We start from the raw sequence: 19,193 nt of genomic DNA on the forward strand, positions 1-19,193 counted from the left end.
TAAGAGCAGCCGGGGCTGTCACAAGTCACGCCAGACCCTGGAGCATGTCACTGATGCCTCCACAATGGAGGTCCAAAATCAAGTGCAGGTGTTACCCCAGCTAGACTTTATACCCCAAAAGCTTCTTCAAAAGGCTGGGACCAGCCCTCTGGAAGGTTTTGGGGTGCTCACCCAGCTCAAAATCCTCTCAGCACGAGCTGCATGGGCAAAAACTGGGACACTGAGGCTCTGAAACCAGCTTTGAAAAATACTCGCTTGATCTACGGCACAAGAAGGATGCAGAGCTGTCAGATGGTGCCCTGGGCAGCCTGACCCAGTGTTTGGAAACCTTGCTCATGGTAGGCGGGTTGGAACTAGGTGATCATCTTACCCAAACCATTCTATGACTCTGTGAACTCACTCACTGTGCTCCTCTCCCAGCTCTGTAGCAGCGCTGCTGTTACCCTCAGATGCTCCATGCAGCAAACACCAGCTCTGTCCTCAGCTGCCTCCAGCCAGAATTCAGCATATGAGCTCAAAGCGAGTCAGCCAGAAAAAGAATTAAACAAAGATGCCTTACCCTCTTTGCTGCAAGCCCAGTTTCTAAAGTTTTTCTCTCAAGGGACAAGGGAAGATGAAATTAGCTTCCCAGTGTAAGACAAAATTATCTTTGAATAAACCATGTTGTAATCGTGTTTTTGAAACAGCAGCTCAAGTACTGACATCTCCTTAGTATTTGCTCATTTTCTTGCCTTCCTACTTTTTGTTTTTTTTAAGAGGTCCTCTTAAAAACTCACAATGCAGCATGGAGTCCAGCCAACTTGGGTTTTCTCTGCAAAGTCACTTGTATGTTGTGCATGGATCAGGGGTAAGACGGGAGGAACGCTGTGGAAATACAACGCATGGAAACAACACCTTTTATCATCAAGACAGCATGCTGAGCTCGTGGCTGCAACCAACACTGTGACCTGGCATTCCCTCTGCACAAAGTGAGTGCAACAGGCAAGAAGCAGCAGCACCTAATTCAGTTCACCTTGAGCTCAGTTCCCAAGAGCCTTCTCCAAATGGAAGCCAGTATCAAGTCACAAGGTGTTTGTAAGCATAATCTGAATCACTGGCTGGCTTCTTACTTTTGCAAGGATTCTTTATACTTAAGGCTGAGCTAACAAACCTCAGATCCAAATGTGTCAGTTCTGGTGCACTTTTTTTTCCTTCTTTTTCCCCTGAGTTCCATGCTCTCCAAAACCACCTCAGCATGCCTATTGCTGCTATCTCAGTGCTACAGTGAAACATTCTCCAGTGCTTCTGTGCATTTCCTGGCTTGGACCGGTGAGCAACTGCTGTGATATGGGAACATTTTCCCCAGTTTCAAGCAGGATGCACGCTGCTGCAGGCTTCTGCTGTTAGCAAACATTGCAACCAGAGAGCCAGCAAGGCTGCGGATCTGTTTCCTGCTGCCTCCTGGCCAACTGTGAGCACAGTTCAAAGAGCTGAGACCATGCTTGGAGCAAGAGGAGCTGCTAGAGAAACTGCAATTTGGAGGATGAAATCCCCTCAGCCTGCTGGAGCCAGTCCTAACAGACTGACCTTCAGCAGCACGGGGTCAGCACAGCACACAGGACCAAACCCCAGCAATTCACGAACCCAGCAAGAAGTCGCTCCGTGTGAGGCACAAAGGAGGTTGTTTTTCTCCATTTCTGAAGCTTAAAACAAACAAACAAACCAGCAAAACCAAGACTTGATAAACACGTTCAGCGTAGCTTTTTTTCTTTTCTTCGTCTAGCACTTCAAACAGACCCAGTTCATTCACACCACCCTTGTTGTCTACAACATTGTTTTAAAAAATCCAGCCTTCATCCAAGTTGTGCTAGAGAAGAGGAAACAAAAATGCAGCAGAAAGAGACATCACTGGAAGAGCAGCCAAAAAGGGCTACTTCCAGCTGCAGCGTGGCAAATCCCATTTGTATAAGAAACACTGAAGTCTCACAGACTCGTCCAGATTGCAGTCAAGGAATGTGCTGGGGATGGACAGCCCACAAATGTCCATTTCCGAGCACAGAATGGCTTGGAAGGGACCTTGAAGACCACTCAGTTCCAATGCCCTACTGTGGGTAGGGTTGCCACCCACTGGATCAAGTTGCTCCACGACACAGCTCGACTCTGCTTATACATTTATCAATACAGAGTTCACATGAATATTAAGTATTGCCAGATACAATACTTTCCTAATGCAAACACATCCCAACTACTGCAACAAACCTACAAAAAGACTGCAGCATTTAAGGAGGAGGACTACAGGCATCCCTTCAGCATCAGATCACTGCACCCACATTCGTCAAACAGGGAGATGCTACTCAGGCACGGCAATACAGCAGCTGCATTTTTGCTTCACTCTGTGCAAACCAAGGGAGTTCTCTACACAGATTGGTTGAAGAAGGCCAACATGATTTACAACTTGTAATGCCAGCTCTTCTTTTCTGCTAATCCTAACTTTCTTGAGAACTGCTAGTAACACCCCAAATCTTCCTCCTCTATTTAAGTGCAAAAAAAAACAAAAAAAAAAACAAAAAAAAACCCACCCAAAAAACCAAACCAAACCCAAAAAACTTAGTTCAAGAATGACATTCTTTTCATGTCTACAGTTTGTGTCTGAATTCATGTTTTTCTTGTACCAGGTCTGACATCTCACAGGCTGAACAGGCAGCAGAGCTCAACAGCCAGCTCTTCTCAGTGCTCCCAAGAGCAAGCTGATGCTTTACAGACTTAAGGGATGTCTGAAACAATTCTGCCTTGACTTTTAGCAGCACGGGAACTATTCTTTTGCTAATTTAGGACTGCTATGTTCACCATTAACTATCTGTAAGCTTTCTGATGGCTTTATGTCCTAAAGAAGCCAGCAGTTTTTCACCAATTCTTTTTATTTCCTCCAGCCAACTCCATGCATCTCCTAACTTCTATTTTTCTCTCACCACAGTTGGCTTTCCTGTTCACATTTCTGCCTTTGCTTCCCTTGCAAAACAAACGTTTCCTAAAGTGGTGTGCCTGGTTTCCACTGCTGTCCTCAGCACAGCCCCATGTAACAGCTTAGTACTTCCAACAGTGTGTTTTAATGGACAGCTGCTTTCAATGCTGTGAGATGCAGTGGTGGGGAGTGCCAGCAGTAAACATCAAACGTGAGAAACACTTTGCTCACATACAGCAGGGTAGGACGTCAGACAAGACTGACTCAGTGTAATCCTCTGCCATTCTGAGGGATAAGGTTGAGTTGTCCAACGTGCTGCACCTTCCTATTTTCATACTAATTCCTTTCACAGGGAAGATTTGCCTAAGTCTTTAGGAGCTCCCTGACATAGCTGAAGCTAACTGAAGTCTCCAGTGGTCTTCCAGCAGAGCAGATGATGGAGAAGCTTCAGGATTTGGGACGCAGTGAGTATCAGCTGGTGGCTGCAGCCTCCATCTCCCGGGCTCAGTGGTGAATACCAGATGACCAGCGCCCTACAGAGCACTAAAATATAGTATGCTTTGGAAACAACAACTAACAGCTTATGCAAGTCTACGCACTTAACAAGCTGCACCTCTAAGCATGCTGAACCCTCAGAAGAACATCAAAACAAAACAAGGGAATAGTGGAGAAAAGCAACATAAGCTTCCTGTTGAAAACCTGTGATAAAAAGGTGGTTACCTCTAACCTTTGGGCAAATACTCCGCTGACCCCCAGTAAACTAAGCAAGTAAGGAAGGGAGGATGAAGACAATCTGATTTTTTTCTTTCCAAGTTCCCACTTGTTTTTCAGTTTCTCAAGCTGTGTTACAGCCACTCGACGTGTGTGCAGCAAATGATAATGGAACCACAAGCGTTTATCTGACTCCACCACAACTTATTTTTTCCCCCTCTTCAACTCAGATTTAGCTAGGGCTTTAATTCTAGTTTACCAAGGACACAAAATTGATGAGCCACCTCAGAAGATGCAATCTCATCCTTCAATGCACCATTTAAGAACTCGGTTTTCTTTCTGCTGAAGGCAGTTTCACTGAACTATATTACGAGCACCTGACTTGCTTGCTTAGGATTTATTTTAAATTATTCTCACTAAGAGCTTGGAACGTGAGAAAATTTAGGAAGGAAGAGCCTTGGTTTGAGGATGGGCAACCGTGCTTTGAAGCAGCCACGCTCCTCAAGGTCATTTCCGCTTCAGCTCTAAGTCATTGCACATCTTAGTTAATTCAGAACTGCGACTCATCCCTCTGCACGTCAATTCCAGCAGGCAGGCAGTCACCCAGGACGGTCACACCATTGATTCCAGGGTGGAAGGAAGAAAACCACATCCTTGCTTCAGCCTGTTCAGCCTGTACTTGAACCGCAGTGACTCTGCTGAGAACATGGGAGCTGAGTCCTCGTCTACCACATGCTTTAATTCCCGGAAGAATGTATTTAAGTAAACATACTTAATACATGTATTTGAGAACTAAGATGAGTTCAGCTACAAGAAACAAAGTTAGCAGCGTAGCAGCTTCAAAGATTTCCTGCATCCCATTGTAGCAAGTGAATACAAGGGCTGGATGTACAAAACGGGGACTCCTCTGCTGACTAACAGCCAACTCTTGCCTTGCACACTTCTTCCTGCTAGCAGGTCGGGTGGAAATGTGTGGCTCTAGACATTGCAGCATCCCTTTTCCAGCATTCCAGGTGACACTTGGAGAGGAGACTTCCAGATGCACTCACAACCAAAGGAATGAAGCGTAGCTGAAACAATGCTTTGCCAAAACCAACACAAAGACAGTGACCTCTGGAATGTGGGGCTACTTGCAGATGTCCTAAAGGATGCCATTGACTCAGTCATACAAAAGGTACTTTAACCCCTGGCAATGATTCATCTAGACATTTTTCTAGCAAAAAGCCTTATTATTGAGGGAGAGCTTCCTATTATTTGCAGGAAAATTCAGAATAGAACTAGTAGATACTAATTTGTTAAAAAGACAGATAAACATGTACAGGAAATACTTCTATGAAGGTCCTGATCCTCTGAAGATTAATAATCTACAGTACTGGAGACAAAACCATGACACTGAGGAAACAAGCAAACTATAAAAACAGGAAGAAGTGGAAGTTTATTTTTTTTATGTTATTTTGAGTGAATATTTGTTTTTCTGAAGCTCAAGAAGCCTCCATCTGCAGGTCAACCATTCTTTGTACAAAAGCAGCTGCAAAGAGTTTCCTCACCCAGGTCCCCAGAGCTGTCAGCCCAGGGAGGCCATCCTGCACGTTATGCTAGCCAACATTGTTTTTTGGTTTTTACCTCATTTGAAGTCATTTCAAGGCAATGAAATGGCTGTCACTGTATGCACGGTGTTCTGTAGGTGTTACCAATAAACCACTGGACAAAGGTGCTCTAGATACACCTCAGTATATTCACCACAGTATCCAATTAAGGCAATACTCATGGGAAATTTTGTCACACTCACAAAAACCAAACAAAACAAAACACTGTAAAGAAAAGTTGCATCGGACTCTAAAAGAAAACGAAGCTACCACTACTTTGAATTACAGTCCCTTCAAGGACTGTTCTTGTGTTGGGCTGAGACACGGAGCTGCTCAGGGTCTGCTGCTTTCCCTTAAGGCAGTGAGCAGAGAAGGGGAAGGGGGCACCACATAAATTTGTCCTCATCCAAGTATTCTTTGAAACAACTTCTCTACTTCCTTGTCTGGACAGCTCTCATTACAACCAGTCCCACACACACATACTGAATTGCTGCTCTAAAAGCTGAATTAAGCTGAGATCTACCTGCAGAATCCCCAAGCCACTGATGAAATGCAACTCGAACTCCAAAACAGTTTGCTTAAATATTTATTCCTCCGAAACATTCCTGTAAGCGCTATATTTAATGCTGCATATAGACTAATTATTTATGTCTGCTCCAAGTAATCACTTTGAACTAGGACATTCACTGCTTAAGAAATATAATTAGATTTCCACGCTGGTTAAGGGGTGTTAAAGGATGCCACTGTGGGCTAAAATGATCTACATTTTAAAAAGAAAATAAGTGCAGCACTATCAACTCAACTTTCCGCTTAGAGTTTTTCCTCTTCCACAAATGGCAATGAAGAATTAGATGCTACTTGTATCTTGACTCATGGAACATTTATATAGATATCACTACACATTTTATCAAGTATTAAGTGCTTTTTACTTGTCCAACATACAGAACACACAGAGCTGCATGTTTTCTATTTATCTGTATCAAACGTGGCACCAACTGACAGCAATGACAGCACTGTTGACTAAATTGCAGTAAAAATCACATAGAAAAACAAAGATGCAATGGGTACACTTCCAAAATTATTTCCAAATCCAGTTAATCCACATTATTCTTGACCAGAAAAACACTGGTGCCACTACAATGATGTAGACAATATCAACACACTCCTTGACGGCAAGGGAAAAGCAATGGTCTGCTCACAGAAGCACACACAAGCTAGCTGGGCTAGCTATGGCTACCTGCCTTACACTAATTCACTTTCCCTTTTCAAGTGATTATTTTAATTAAAATTCTGCCTCATTGCTGCACGTCCAAGCAGACCAGCTGTTAATTTATTCTTTCTTTTTCTTGTCGCCCATGCATGTTAGCAGAGATTCACACTCACAAGCAGCAATGTTTTACATCGCCCTGTAACTCTCTGCACTGACTGACAGCGTTGGTAATTACACAAATCAATTATAGGCAGAAACAGGAATAATAATAATAGACACAGACAGAGCCCTTGAGCATTGGCTTCTAGGAAGCAGCTATCAAGAAACTGCCACTCTCTAGCTAATGAAGGATGTGAGATGGTCGTGAGCACCTCATGCACTGTGCTGACCAAGGCTGCTGCAGTCTGCATCCAGGCCTAATGTTGCTTCCAGTCACCCTGAGAACCAGCCAGGTTCGTGCTACATCTGATTAACTGAAAACCGGGCTTGGAAGTAAGAATGAAGTCACATCCTATGAGTGCACCCTTCAACCCTGTTACTCTGCAAGATGTTTTAACCCTGAAGTGACACCTGGATATTCCAGCTTCACCCCTTTGCTCTAGCTACAAAGGAACAAGCTTCCCATACAAACTAGACAACACTTTCACAAAAACTCCTAACGTACACTCCTGCCATTATGGCAGTTCATCAAGTGTACGCCAGAGAGTCTATTTTTCCTCCATCTTCTGCCAAGAAGTAACAAACACTTTTAGAAGTCACAATTTGGCTCTTTAAAACCATTTATTCAGATCACATAAAAATAGCATGGAGAAACAACACCACACACAATAAAACTTTGGGTACACTCTGACAGCAGAGCAACATGCTGTCTCTAGTGCAGCCTTCCAAGCTTTAGTGGTTCCTCTGCTTCCTCTGCTCTGGGATGAGCAAATCCAGGGGCCTCAGTCACTCCCCTTGCTCTCCAGACCCTTTGCCATCTTCACAGCTCTCCTTGGGATGATCTCTATTAGTTTCACATCCTTACATCGTGGTGTCCAAGACTGCACACAAAAATCAAATGGCTTCGAAAACATCCACAACATCCTCAGCTTGCAGACTCTCCACCTAGCCAAGGCAGCAATCACATAGGCTGAGCTCTGCTGCCAGGGATCCCCGAGGTCCATCATGCCTGCAACGAGCAGCTGCTGCAAGTATGGAGGATGGTACACGGACTATCCCAAAAATCTCACTCCTAGAAGTTCCTCGTGATCTTCTGGCAAGCAAGCAGCAGGCAGGATCAGGCAGGAGCTCCAGCTGGCGAGAAGGAGATAAGGGAATGTTCTCCTTTACAGGCTGGCCCTTTAACCATTTGAGAAAAGAATTCACATCCAGTATTTTACCAAACCTTTGGATTTTGGGATCTTCGCTCCCTTGCACAGAGTCCCAGCACTAAACATCTATGCTAATTTGTAAGACTAAAGTTAAGCTTCTCCTTTGATACAGAGTATGTTGGGGTTGGCATCCCAGTGCTTGTTAGGGCAAGCTTCCTATTCACCTTGGAGCAAGCTATCTCTTCAAGATTAATTAAGACATGCACCAGGCTGAAGCATTCAACGGTTAATTGAAACACTGTGCCAACCTACGGTGCGCTCTGCATGTCTCTCATGCCTTGCATGGTAGAAGTCCATGGGTGGGAGAGTTGTTTGGGGTGGGGAGAAGGTTTAATTTTAGCTGAGAGGAGGAATGTGTTCAGCACATTGCCTAAAAAATAAAAATAAAATGAAAATCCACCCTGCCACAATCCGGCCCCGACACACGACATGGGTGGATTAACTTATGCATCTGTAACACAGAGAAGCACCAAATGGCAAAAAGCATTCACACAATCAGAGCCACAGCCATAGACAATGTAATGTAAAACTGCTGCACCATGCAATGACGCTTGAAGCTACCAAATCCATCCCGGTTAGGATGATGTGTGTCTGCTGTGCCTACAGCAAAGCAAATGATTTCATTTCTGTGTTGGTCCTGTGTAAGAGATGAAAATGAGAAAATCAAAGCCCTATAAGCCAAGGTCCAACAAGGACCTGTTTAGAGTCCAGACACCTATGTTACTGAAGTGACACATGGAAGATCGGGCACTGACATACTGAAGAAACTCACTGCAAAACCCATACTTGAGCTGTTGCAACCCCATGCCAGGCTGGCACGTGCTTTTGTACAAACAGCCACAAAGCCCAACCTAGAAGAGACTTTTTCCATGCTTGTCTGTGTGTGTTCGATCAGAGGGAAGACAGTAACCACCTTCTGACCTTTGCAACAAGCCAGGCTGACAAAATCAAGGCTAACCTGCAATGGGAAGTTACCACATATAGCAGCAAATATTTTCCTTCAGTACAAAAGAGGTCAGTACTTAGCATTTCAATTAGATCATGAATGACAACGCCACATTCCTGCCGAAAAGCTCCTGCATTCAAGATGTTCCAAAATAAAATGAATATACAAAGGCAGGATTTTAACCTTTCAGTATTTCTGAAAGGTTTCCAAATTTTAAGGACTACAGTTTTCAAAGTTAAACATAAAATATTGCTGTGAATGTGTACAGTCCCTTCAGCTTCAGCTTTCAGGTTCCTTACATGCCCACTTGAGCCACCCAAGGAAAACCCTACCTGGTTTCCAGCCTCCTCACCCATCAGGACTTTCCTGGAGCTTGTGTGACACTTCCTCCACAAAAGGCTGTTAAACTTTTAGATATATTTTCTGTCCAGAATTTTGTGAGGCATTGTTCACTGTACTGTTTTCTTTGCACCATGGACTCCACACCCTGTGCATTTCCTCACCAGCCCAGCCAGCCTTCATGTCTCAGTCACCCATTCTCAGCTATCTGCTTCAGGCTGTGTACAGCACAGGACTCCTTCTCATAACAAAGCGTGCGGCTGGGATTAGAATCAACAGCACATCCCTGCTGTCCTGTCTGGAATCCATGTGCCACCAGAAGCCAGAAAACAGCACACCACTAGGCTTAATCACTTCACTTCCATTGCTCCAAGAAAACAGTCACCACCTGCCCATGGCCCTTCAAGCAAAGGTTGACCTGACTGGCCCAAGTTCACGTCATGGCAGTTTGTAAAACCACAAGCTGGAATAAATCAGTACAGTAGTATTTTTTCTGCTGACCCATCAGCAATTGTGTCAACAAATCTCTCTCTCCCCACCAGCCTCGTTACACACAGATGCCTGTTTCCATACATACTCCAAAATGATCCAGTACTGACTACTAAAAAGCAACTCTGGGAGTTATTTATCAATTTTTTTTTTAGGGCATCCTAATATTTGTGCTGTCACTTCCATAAGAAGATGAGAAAAGACGTGAAGGATCTCTCTTTGACGCTCGGTTCAGAGCACACAGCTGAAGGCCAGACAAAGTTAATCATCCAAAGAGACAACCTCTTCCAGGCACAGACATGTTCCTCACAAAAACCAGCAGCATTTTCAGCTGGATCCATGCAAGTCCACTGAAAGAGCCTTTCTGGCTTTCACTGAGACACTCAGCGTATGCTGCACATTATTTCCAACTGTTCCATAGATGGCAGATCAGAGAGCAGATCCAGGCTCCCCACGCTGGAGCAGCCAAGATCCTCCATGGCAGCTTGGAGGGGAAGGGTCATCCTTCTGCAGATGCACACAGCACAGCTACGTGGCAAGAGAATGGGCAGTGATTAGGACAAGGAACAACTCCAGATAACACTTCATGGTGTTCAAAGACAATCCTATGCCCTACTGTGTTTAATATGCCATACTGGGAAGAAGCACGCCATACGTGCTATTTATTGACACAGGAGCATGCTGGCAAAATACGTCCTTTGAGCATGCACTGGGTTGATGGGAATTGGGTTTCTCAAGTCAAGAGGAGACAGAAGCACCCCCTGAGGAAGCCCTGCTCACCTCCCCTGAAAGCCTCTGTCAGATCAGCCCTTCTGGCCGGACACACAGACCTGCCCAGTGGCATGCGTGCAAGGAAATGACTTCAGAATCCCACCAGAGACAAAAAACGCCAAGCCCAAGGATGATGCCGATGCTTTTCTCTCTTTTGTGTACAGGGTAAAAGCAGTTGCTGCAGCTGCAAAAGTGCTCTCCAGAGAGCAGGCGGCTATCCTGTGCTACGGCCATTAATTTGGATTTGTTTGTCACCAGTTCCACGGATGCTCGGGCATTACTGGGTTTTAGGCATTTCCCTTCTCATACAAAGAAGGGAACTGTGGAAGACAGCCTGCTGCACGCCCAAGCTTAGGAGAGTTGGACAAAAAGATCTGACTGCTTTAAACATCTGCAGCACAAAAAGGTAACCAGGGCTTACCATGAGTGGAGGAGAACCACCTGGAGAAGGTCTGAGTGGAGAGACTAATTTCTAGTCCCACCTCAACTACTCGTACCCTAAGCAATAAATCAGCCCAACTCTTTTCCTACCAGATACATCCATGTGGAAGTGCTGGATCTAGCTATCTGGCTTGTAGTCAAGCGTTTTTGGAAAGGCAGAAACACAACCTTGCAAACAGTCTCACAAAAAATTATTCCTTCTACTCCTGCAGCAGAGAGGAAGCAAAAGAGGGAAACGGTCTAACAATATTTAACTGTTTTTTTCTTAAGACAAAGCCTCCACAGTAGTCGTGTTTCATTGAAATCTCAAAATTTAAGCACAGGAACACAAAGTTCACTGCGTCATCTCTGCCCAATCAACATGCAAACCCTACGTATGTTTGCAGTCAGCACTCAGGCAACATATCACTGAAGTCACCAGAGACCTTGATGCACATTTTGTCTACCAAAGCAGCAGCAGAGCAGCAAGCACTCACTCATTTTCCACTTTAAGTAAGCACTGAGAAAGCAATTAAGCTTCTTGTTCTCAACTCCTACAATTGCATAAGCTAGGCGGCTCTGGCTCCAGAAGTTTATATATTTACCTTTTAAAATATGAATGGGAAAGTGTACACAAAACACCCTTCTTTCCCCATCCCTTCCTTCCCATGAGGAGGAGTGTTTGTTTTTTTATCCGACCTTATGAAAGGTTGGGGAAGCTATTCCACCAATACTCTGATAAAAGTAGCCCACACTTCCTTAGAGATAGAGCACAGAAGGAGAAGGAAAAAAAAAGCCTTACCAGCAATAGTCAGTAGAAATATTTCCTGCTAAATAGGACGTGTCACTCAGAGCTTTTTATGCTTCAATTTAAATATCTTTAAGCTGCCTGTACAGCATTTCTGGAATAATTCACATGGCTGTTGATTTGGGGGAACAGCTTTTTTGCTACTTACGGGAGCTTGAGGTAGAAAAGGGTCTTTTCTGCCCTCTCTGGAGATTTACTTTGGTGACCTTCTTTATAGATCTGCCTGCAGAATGAAGCTGAATGAATGGGTGGTAGCAGACATTTTAAGCAGTCTGCTTTTTTTTTGTTTGTTTGTTTGTTTTTTGGGTATTTTTGCATTCACGGGCTGTGATTTTGAAGTTGTGCGCTAGAGCAACCAACCCCAAAGCTGGATGGAAGACCTCAGCCACATCTCAGCCTCTGGGCACAGAAGCGTTTCTAGGACCTAGCATCAAAAAATCAGGAGAAAAGCAAGAGTATTTTTAGTGTGCAAACACAGAAGTTCAGTAGAACCCACTGTGCTGCAGCTGCAGGTATTTTAGCACTGCCTAGCACAGCACTGCGCCAGGACAGTCCCAGCAAGCTACAAACCCTTCTGCAGTTCAATCCCAAGCAGCAAAAGAGGCTCTTTCTGCTCTGCCCCCCCCTTTCCCTCCTGCTTGTCAGCCATTTCTGCGCACACACACACACAGCATTAAGGTGGGGAAGAACCCTCTGTACGCCTGCATCAAATCGAGTGGACAAAGTGCCCACCTCCCCCTGCCTGCTTCTGCTCCAAGTCACGCACCGCTGTGTTTCCAAGCATTTTAACCAAAAATGGGAACTCATCGCGATGAACAAGCCTGCTGACCCAGGAAGTTTTATCCCCTAACTTGGCCGAGGCTCTCTATAATGAGACACAACACCAATCCGACAGGCTCCTCTGAAGCTGCAGAGTTTGTGCGTACGTAGAAAGAGAGGGGGAAACGGTTTATTTGGGCTCAGGCGCCCTTCCTGCAGGATGCAGTGTTTACAGAGGGTATTTCTAGAACTTCCTGCTCTGCACACGCCTCCGGCTCCTCCCCGGCCTGCCTCCCCCCCAGCCCTCACCCAGAGGCCCCCGGAGCACACGGGATGTGAGGGTCTCACCGGCACCCTGAGCTCCCCCAGCCATGGGAGCAAGGGAACAGGGACAGCTCCTGTTGGCATGGTTCTCCTGGAAAAGTCTGCATGTCATCCTTGTCTGCAGAACTTATGGTACTTTTTGTGTTTTTTTTAAGCACACCTTAAAACAAATTTAGATTCCTTTCTCTCCCTCCTTTATTAGAGTTTCACATCAAGCTATTTGAGCTTTCTACACTGCATTCTTCAGACAACAAGCGAAAAAAGCTCATCTTCACCATTCCTTAAAAAGCTTCCAGCCATTTAACATTTGAACTCTTACACTGTACTACATCCCCAAACACTAAATTGTTACAGAAAAATAAAGGGGGAAAAAAAAAAAAAAAAGCAAGATTTTTTTCTCTTAAGCAGCTCTAGTGGTTAATGACCCTGCAGCCTTTTATTAGTGATTTTAACCACAGAAAGCAAGTTTGGCACTAGGTTTTCTTCCTACGTCAACTGAACACCAAATACCTTTCTAAAAGCAGCAGGTCTTTGAGGCAGTGCAAACACTGGGATTGCTCTATTGCAGCACTCCCTCCAGCTCGGTAACCTTTCTGTCTGCACAGCCAACCAACTGCACACATCCAGCAGCAAGACATACAGCAAGGACTGGCTGCAACCAACCTAACACCTCCCATGCCAACTAGCAGCTAAGAATGAATTATGTTGGCAGCACCATAAAACTTCAGTGATAGTTTTTGTAATTTCATGAATGTTAAAAAAACAGCGAAAAACACAGCACAACAAAACCCAACACACATCATTGAAGTATCAGTGGTTTTTATGTAATGTAACTTATACCTGTGCTTTAAAAAGGCCAAGCCTACCAGCTCTGAAACGCAGGGATATGCACTGCTGTCTGACAATGCTGGACCTGGCTCTTTCCCCCACCAGAAGAAATCTGGCATATTTTACAAGGTCACAGCATCTTCCCGTATCCAGTTGTCTGAGGTTTCTCCTGATGCAGGCACAGTTTGGAGCATGGTGGATTTAACCTGAGCTCAATGGTGCTGATGCGCATAAGGAACACACTCACTGCTCCCTGGCTCTCTGGTATGGCGAGGACCCATGGCACTGAAATGCTGAGGGTTTAGACTCTCACCTCCCATCCAGCTGCTGAACTTCCATCTGTGGGCCCTATCCAGGCGGTACGGACAAACAGTGGGGAGATGCAAAGGCCTATGTGTCAAAGGAATTGTGTTACAGGACTGAGCCAAAGTCTGGTGGCCACTTGTGGGCCCCCCAGTACAGGAGATATGGACAAACTGGTGAGCCCAACGGCCACTAAGATGACCAAGGGCCGGGAGCACATCTGTGAGCAGAGGCAGAGAGAGATGAGCAGCCTGGAGAAGGCCTCAAGGGGATCCACTGACCTGTGTGCAAAGAGAACAGAGACAGGCACACAGCAGGCTGTGAGGTCTCATCCTTGGAGAACTTCAGCAGCTGCCTGGACATGGCCCTGGGCACAGACCTGGACACCCTGCTCTGGGTGGCTCTGCTGGAGCAGGGCTGGGCCTGATTGACCCAGAGGTGCCTTCCCACTTCAACCTTTCCCTGGTTCTGTGAACAAAATTGAAGTAAACAGCTGAAATAAACTCCAAGCATGCTTTGGAGAAGCCCCGTTGATTCTCTCAGATCTCCATGTAATTTTGAAGAACCAGACTGTTTGTAAACAACTTGCAATGCCAGATGCAGAAGCCCTGCGGCAGCAGCTGAGTTTACTCCTCAACCTCACTTGCATCTTCCAGTAATTCCTTACTGCATCCCCTTGACTTGAGGAAAATACAAAAGCACCTTCCATGTCCACAGCTGGATAAGTTGTTCCTTCCTTGGCCCCACAGCACTCTCCTGCACAGATCCGCAAACAAGGGGCCCAAGCACACATGCACATTTATATCTATCAGCTTGGGGGCATACCTTTCTACTCCCGAGCCACGTAAGCAGCCAGCTGGCTTTATGAGAACTTAGAAGCCAGGTGGGAGTGTCGAGGCATGTCAGCAGAAGAAATACAGCAAACGGAGGTTGAGCTGAGCCCCTGGCTTGTGTCCAGTGCAGGACAGGGATGGGTGGTTTCAGGGCAGCACTTCTCACTGCAGGGACCCACAGCAGGCACCCCAGCCGCCAGCGCTGCCCCCACATCTCACGGCACACTGAGAGAAGGGAAATCTCTCCTAAAATGATATGTATGAGCAGACATGACAGATTTCTTTGTCCTCCCAAACAGCCTTTCTCCACCAGCAAGTGAGTTAACCAATAAATAAAAGCACGAATGGCCTAAGGACTGCAAAAGGTAGCCACACAGGACAGATGCACAGCACAATTAAAGCCTAAGCATTTTGGATTTCCTTGGGATCTGAGCACATGTGCACAATGTGCATGTGTCCCCACAGAGCAGCATGGGCCCCTTCAAGCACACATTTGCACCATGGCCCTTTCACCCCCATGGACTACATAAAAAACACCATCAGGTTTTACAGCATATCTCTCAGAGATATCGATGCACACTTCTCACAGATTAGCACAAGAGATGAGAGGGACCTTGTTAAAAAAAAAAAAAAAAAAGGATAAAGGGGGGGGGGGGGGGCGGAAAATGTACTTGCTACCTGCAAGAAACACAATGCTGTTCCTAGGGAGATGTACACAGTAGCAAGTCCTACCATTACTTTTGGAAGCATGTTTAATACATACACACGAAAAAACAGCTTTACTATGCAGCCCTGCAACTCCTCCTCCTCACATTTGCCAGTAGGAAGAAATTTCCTTCCTTGATGGAATAGCCATCAGCTATCGGGCTCAGCTGACAGCCTCAAGATCTTTCCTCTGATTACAGCACAGGATTTGAGAACAAAGGTGGGGGGGAATAAAACCAAAACAGTCCTTGAAGTGCGAGTTGCAAGTGAAGAAAGTCAAAGAAAGTTATTCAAAGAGCCTAAGAACAAGGAGGCTGGAGACAAAAATAATAATTTGGGATAAATCTCCCCGAAACCTTCTGCAACAGGTAAAACCTGCTGGCTGTTGGCACACATATCTTTGAAGCCCTGAAAGCACACTTTGTAATACTGTTTTTGATAAAACACAGCTTGTTTTTAAGGGGAAGCACCTACTTCTGTTGTGCAAGGCAGCCAGCATCGCGCTTCAGCTGCTTGTCTGACTTAAGGAGAAGAGGCACAGAGCACAGATGCGATGCACACAGGTACCAACATGCTGATCCCATCCATAATGAGTTCTGGGCTCCCTCCATTGACAACCAACACATCAGAGAGTCTCCTGCAACTGCACACAGGCAGAAGCAAGGTAGTTGTACCCTCATACTACAAGCCATCCAGCTACTTTTGTTTTCATTTCCATGCCTCTTCAGGAGCATTAAGTCCTCCAAAATACCAAACACTCTGCACACTGAAGAAGGCATGCATCATCAGTGCAGTATCTAGAGCTGTACTTATGATTTTACTCATCTCTGTTCTCTCTTCACCTGAGCATCTCTCACGAGAAGGATCATCTTCTAGTGTTAAGAAAGCTGGAGAAAAGAGGAAGAAGAAAGGAAACAAAGTACATTTTTCAATGGACACAGTGAAAGGAACAATTCCTGCAGCCAAAGCTGGTTTCAGCAGCTGGGAATGTGCAAGGTGCACCTCAGCCAGTGGGCCACAGCATCTGGACTTCTGCAGAACCCCAGTGAAGCCATCCAACGGGTAGAATTCACCAGCAGGGACACTTCTTTTGGGATCCAGCACCCTACACAGAACCATAACAATATCCAGAGCTTGACAAGTGTATCTCTCCCAGGTTCAGCATCTCAGAGGACCGTTTGTTCCAATTCTGCTGCAGGAAAGGGAATTGAATTTACCAATTCTTCAAGCATACCAGCATGTATGTGATGGAGGGATTGAGCCAGTGGTGACGTTGCCTCTCTTTCCTGAGCTCCTGCCTTCCACCCTGGTCCTAAAGAATGACAACCACTGCCATCTCCCTGTGGTTTGGTGGCCCCAAGGAAACAATTTTGTGGTTTCAAGCCAGCTACCAGCCAAGCAAGTCCACGTTAAGGAAGAGCCTCTGCTGTGCAACGTGCTTTTGTTTGCAGCCTCGGGATTTAATTAAGCGGGTAGATAAAGCCACCTTTTAACCCACGCTAGAGAGTGTGCCAGGTCGAGATTACAACGCGATGCAGAAACAGGTCGAAGCAGCTCCCGACTGCATCCATGCCACGGGCAAGCACCATCCATCACCCGCTGCTTCTGGCTGAAAAACCCACTTTCTGGCCCAAAGGCAAGTTTTTTAGATTTCTCTGAGCCAAGAATAGGATTGGGGTTTTCTGACGGTTTGGGCTAAAGCACAATCCTCTTCCCCAGGTCCTTCTCCATGTGAACCAACCAAACCCTGACCAAAATCTATCTACAGCTGCTTCTCAACTTGTTTCCAAGACAGAAGCAGAAAGGGTGCTCTCTTTTTTTTTTCTTTCCCTTTTTCCATCCGACAGACCTATTATTCCCTTAGAAACAGCAAGTTCTCCAAGTAACCGAACAAAGCAGCTACTTACATGTAGTATTTTAAACAGCCGTGTTTTCAGGCCAAGAAATAAACAGTTATATTTTGGCAACCCTTCATTTCCTGTCCTATTTGCAAGCAATAATGTCATGACACAAAGTATGTCCCATGCCTTTCTCTCTGGCTCAAGCTTGAAAGAAAAGGAAAAAAAAACACAGCTAGCTGAATGGATGGCTTATAACAGCAAAAAATCAGTAGTAATGGGCAAAATGAGGAAAAAAGAAAAAAAAAAATTCAGTGTAAAGGGCAAAGTGCTACGTCGGCGGGGTGAGTGCTTGAAGCAGCCATGGAAGGAGGTGGGATCCGGGGAGCAGCTCAGCTCCATGCCCTTTGCTGGAAGGAATAAGCTCACTGCCACAGCCATGCCTGCAGCTCCCACCCCAGCTCCGGCACAGGGCTCCCAGCTCCATCCCGAAACGCCGCGGAGCGACACTTCCTCATTCTCTGACCTTTTCCATTTAATTACTTCCTGTGACTTTCTTGGAAGCCTGCATCGTAATGATGTGCCGCGGCCGCCTTCGGGCGTAACTGAATCATTTTATGCCTTCCGATTCAGCTGAATCCTCCCACTTGCAGCCAGAAATACAGCCGCGACACGCCGGCCGATCGCCCGGTCCCTGGCAGCACGCAGCCCAGGGGGCAGAACAAGACATCCTCCAGCAATGACAAATCGACCTCTGGGTATCGATCGGAAATGGTGCAGTCATGAAGGAGCCTGTGCAGCCAGAGACTCATCTCTCTCCTCTTTGGTTTCATCAAATGGTTCAAACACTCTAAATATGGAAGAAAAGCTCCCCAAGCAAAATGAAAAAAGCCAACGATGGGGAAAAAGACAACGTACTGATTTTAAACACACGCTGGCTGCGGTGCTTCGTCTGTAATCTGCCTGTTAACATTTGTTCACAGTGCACTCAGTGAAACGAGAAGAGCTATGCAAATCAAAGCCAGATATCTGGGGCAAATAGCACGCAATGCTTGCCGCTGTTCCGACAGCCCAAGCAAACTTATGGAAAGGGCCCATCCTTATTTCTTCTAACACCACATAGATTGAAAAACATCACCCACCGCCGCCAGGAAGGACGGCGCATGAGTCACCTGCAGCAGTGCTATCCATCAGCGCAGGGAAGGGCCGGGAGGGAGCGGTACCCACAGCAGCACCGGGATCAGGGCAGCAGCTCCGACACAGCCTCCACTTGCAATGCAGAGCGTCCTTCACCCCAATGCCCACCAACGGGGTGGCAAGTGCAGGCCTGGGGCGCGGGGTGCAATCATAGAATCGTTAAGGTTGGAAAAGACCGCTAAGATCAACTAGCCCAACCAGCAAGCTGTCCCCACCGTGCCCACTGCCCACATCCCCCAGCAGCCGCCAGCTCTGCACATAGCCACCTCTGTGCCGTCCCATTGGAGAGAGAACAGTGAGACCTCCGAGGGGTCTGCTGGAAGTGAGCCCATCACCCCTCCCATCCTGCTCCACAGCAGCAGCAGGAGAAACCCAGCTTCTCCTGTTAGAACTGCGCTGACTTCAAAATAACCACAATGTCAGAAGCGACGCAGAAACGCGGCTTTACAGCCTCTTTGCTACAAGGTGCCCCAACCACCACTCCTCCTTACACAAGCGTTGCAGGCAGAGGCCATTTCCTCGGCCAGTTACTGTTTCCAATGCTATGGGTGCCAGCCCCACATACCCACAGCCCCCAAACTCCCCACGGCATTTGGCACGCACCCAGCACTGTGCTCAGTGCCTCCTTTTCCCGGCTGTCATAAAACGCTCGAGGCAAAACTGGGGATGAGAACGAGCGGGGTCCGAGCCCACAGCTCTGCACCACAACCTTCACACATCGCACCGCCATTTATTTGCGTGGGGGTTTTACAGAGGGGTCGGGTGTCTGAGAGCCGCTCCCCGCACACGCGAGTCCCGGGATTGGGGGGGAGGGG

The 19,193-nt window shown here is 46.4% G+C and overlaps 1 protein-coding gene across 1 annotated transcript in view; it reads right to left on the reverse strand.

Annotated features, from left to right (window-relative positions):
- Positions 1–19,193, reverse strand: part of SPRED2 (sprouty related EVH1 domain containing 2) — a 50,956-nt gene that overhangs the window by 31,042 nt on the left and 721 nt on the right. The window lies entirely within an intron of this gene.

The sequence above is a fragment of the Centrocercus urophasianus genome, unplaced genomic scaffold (assembly GCF_019232065.1).
Source record: "Centrocercus urophasianus isolate 14NV4802_14NV808 unplaced genomic scaffold, USGS_Curo_1.0 seq_10, whole genome shotgun sequence".
NCBI classification, from domain to species: Eukaryota; Metazoa; Chordata; class Aves; order Galliformes; family Phasianidae; genus Centrocercus; species Centrocercus urophasianus.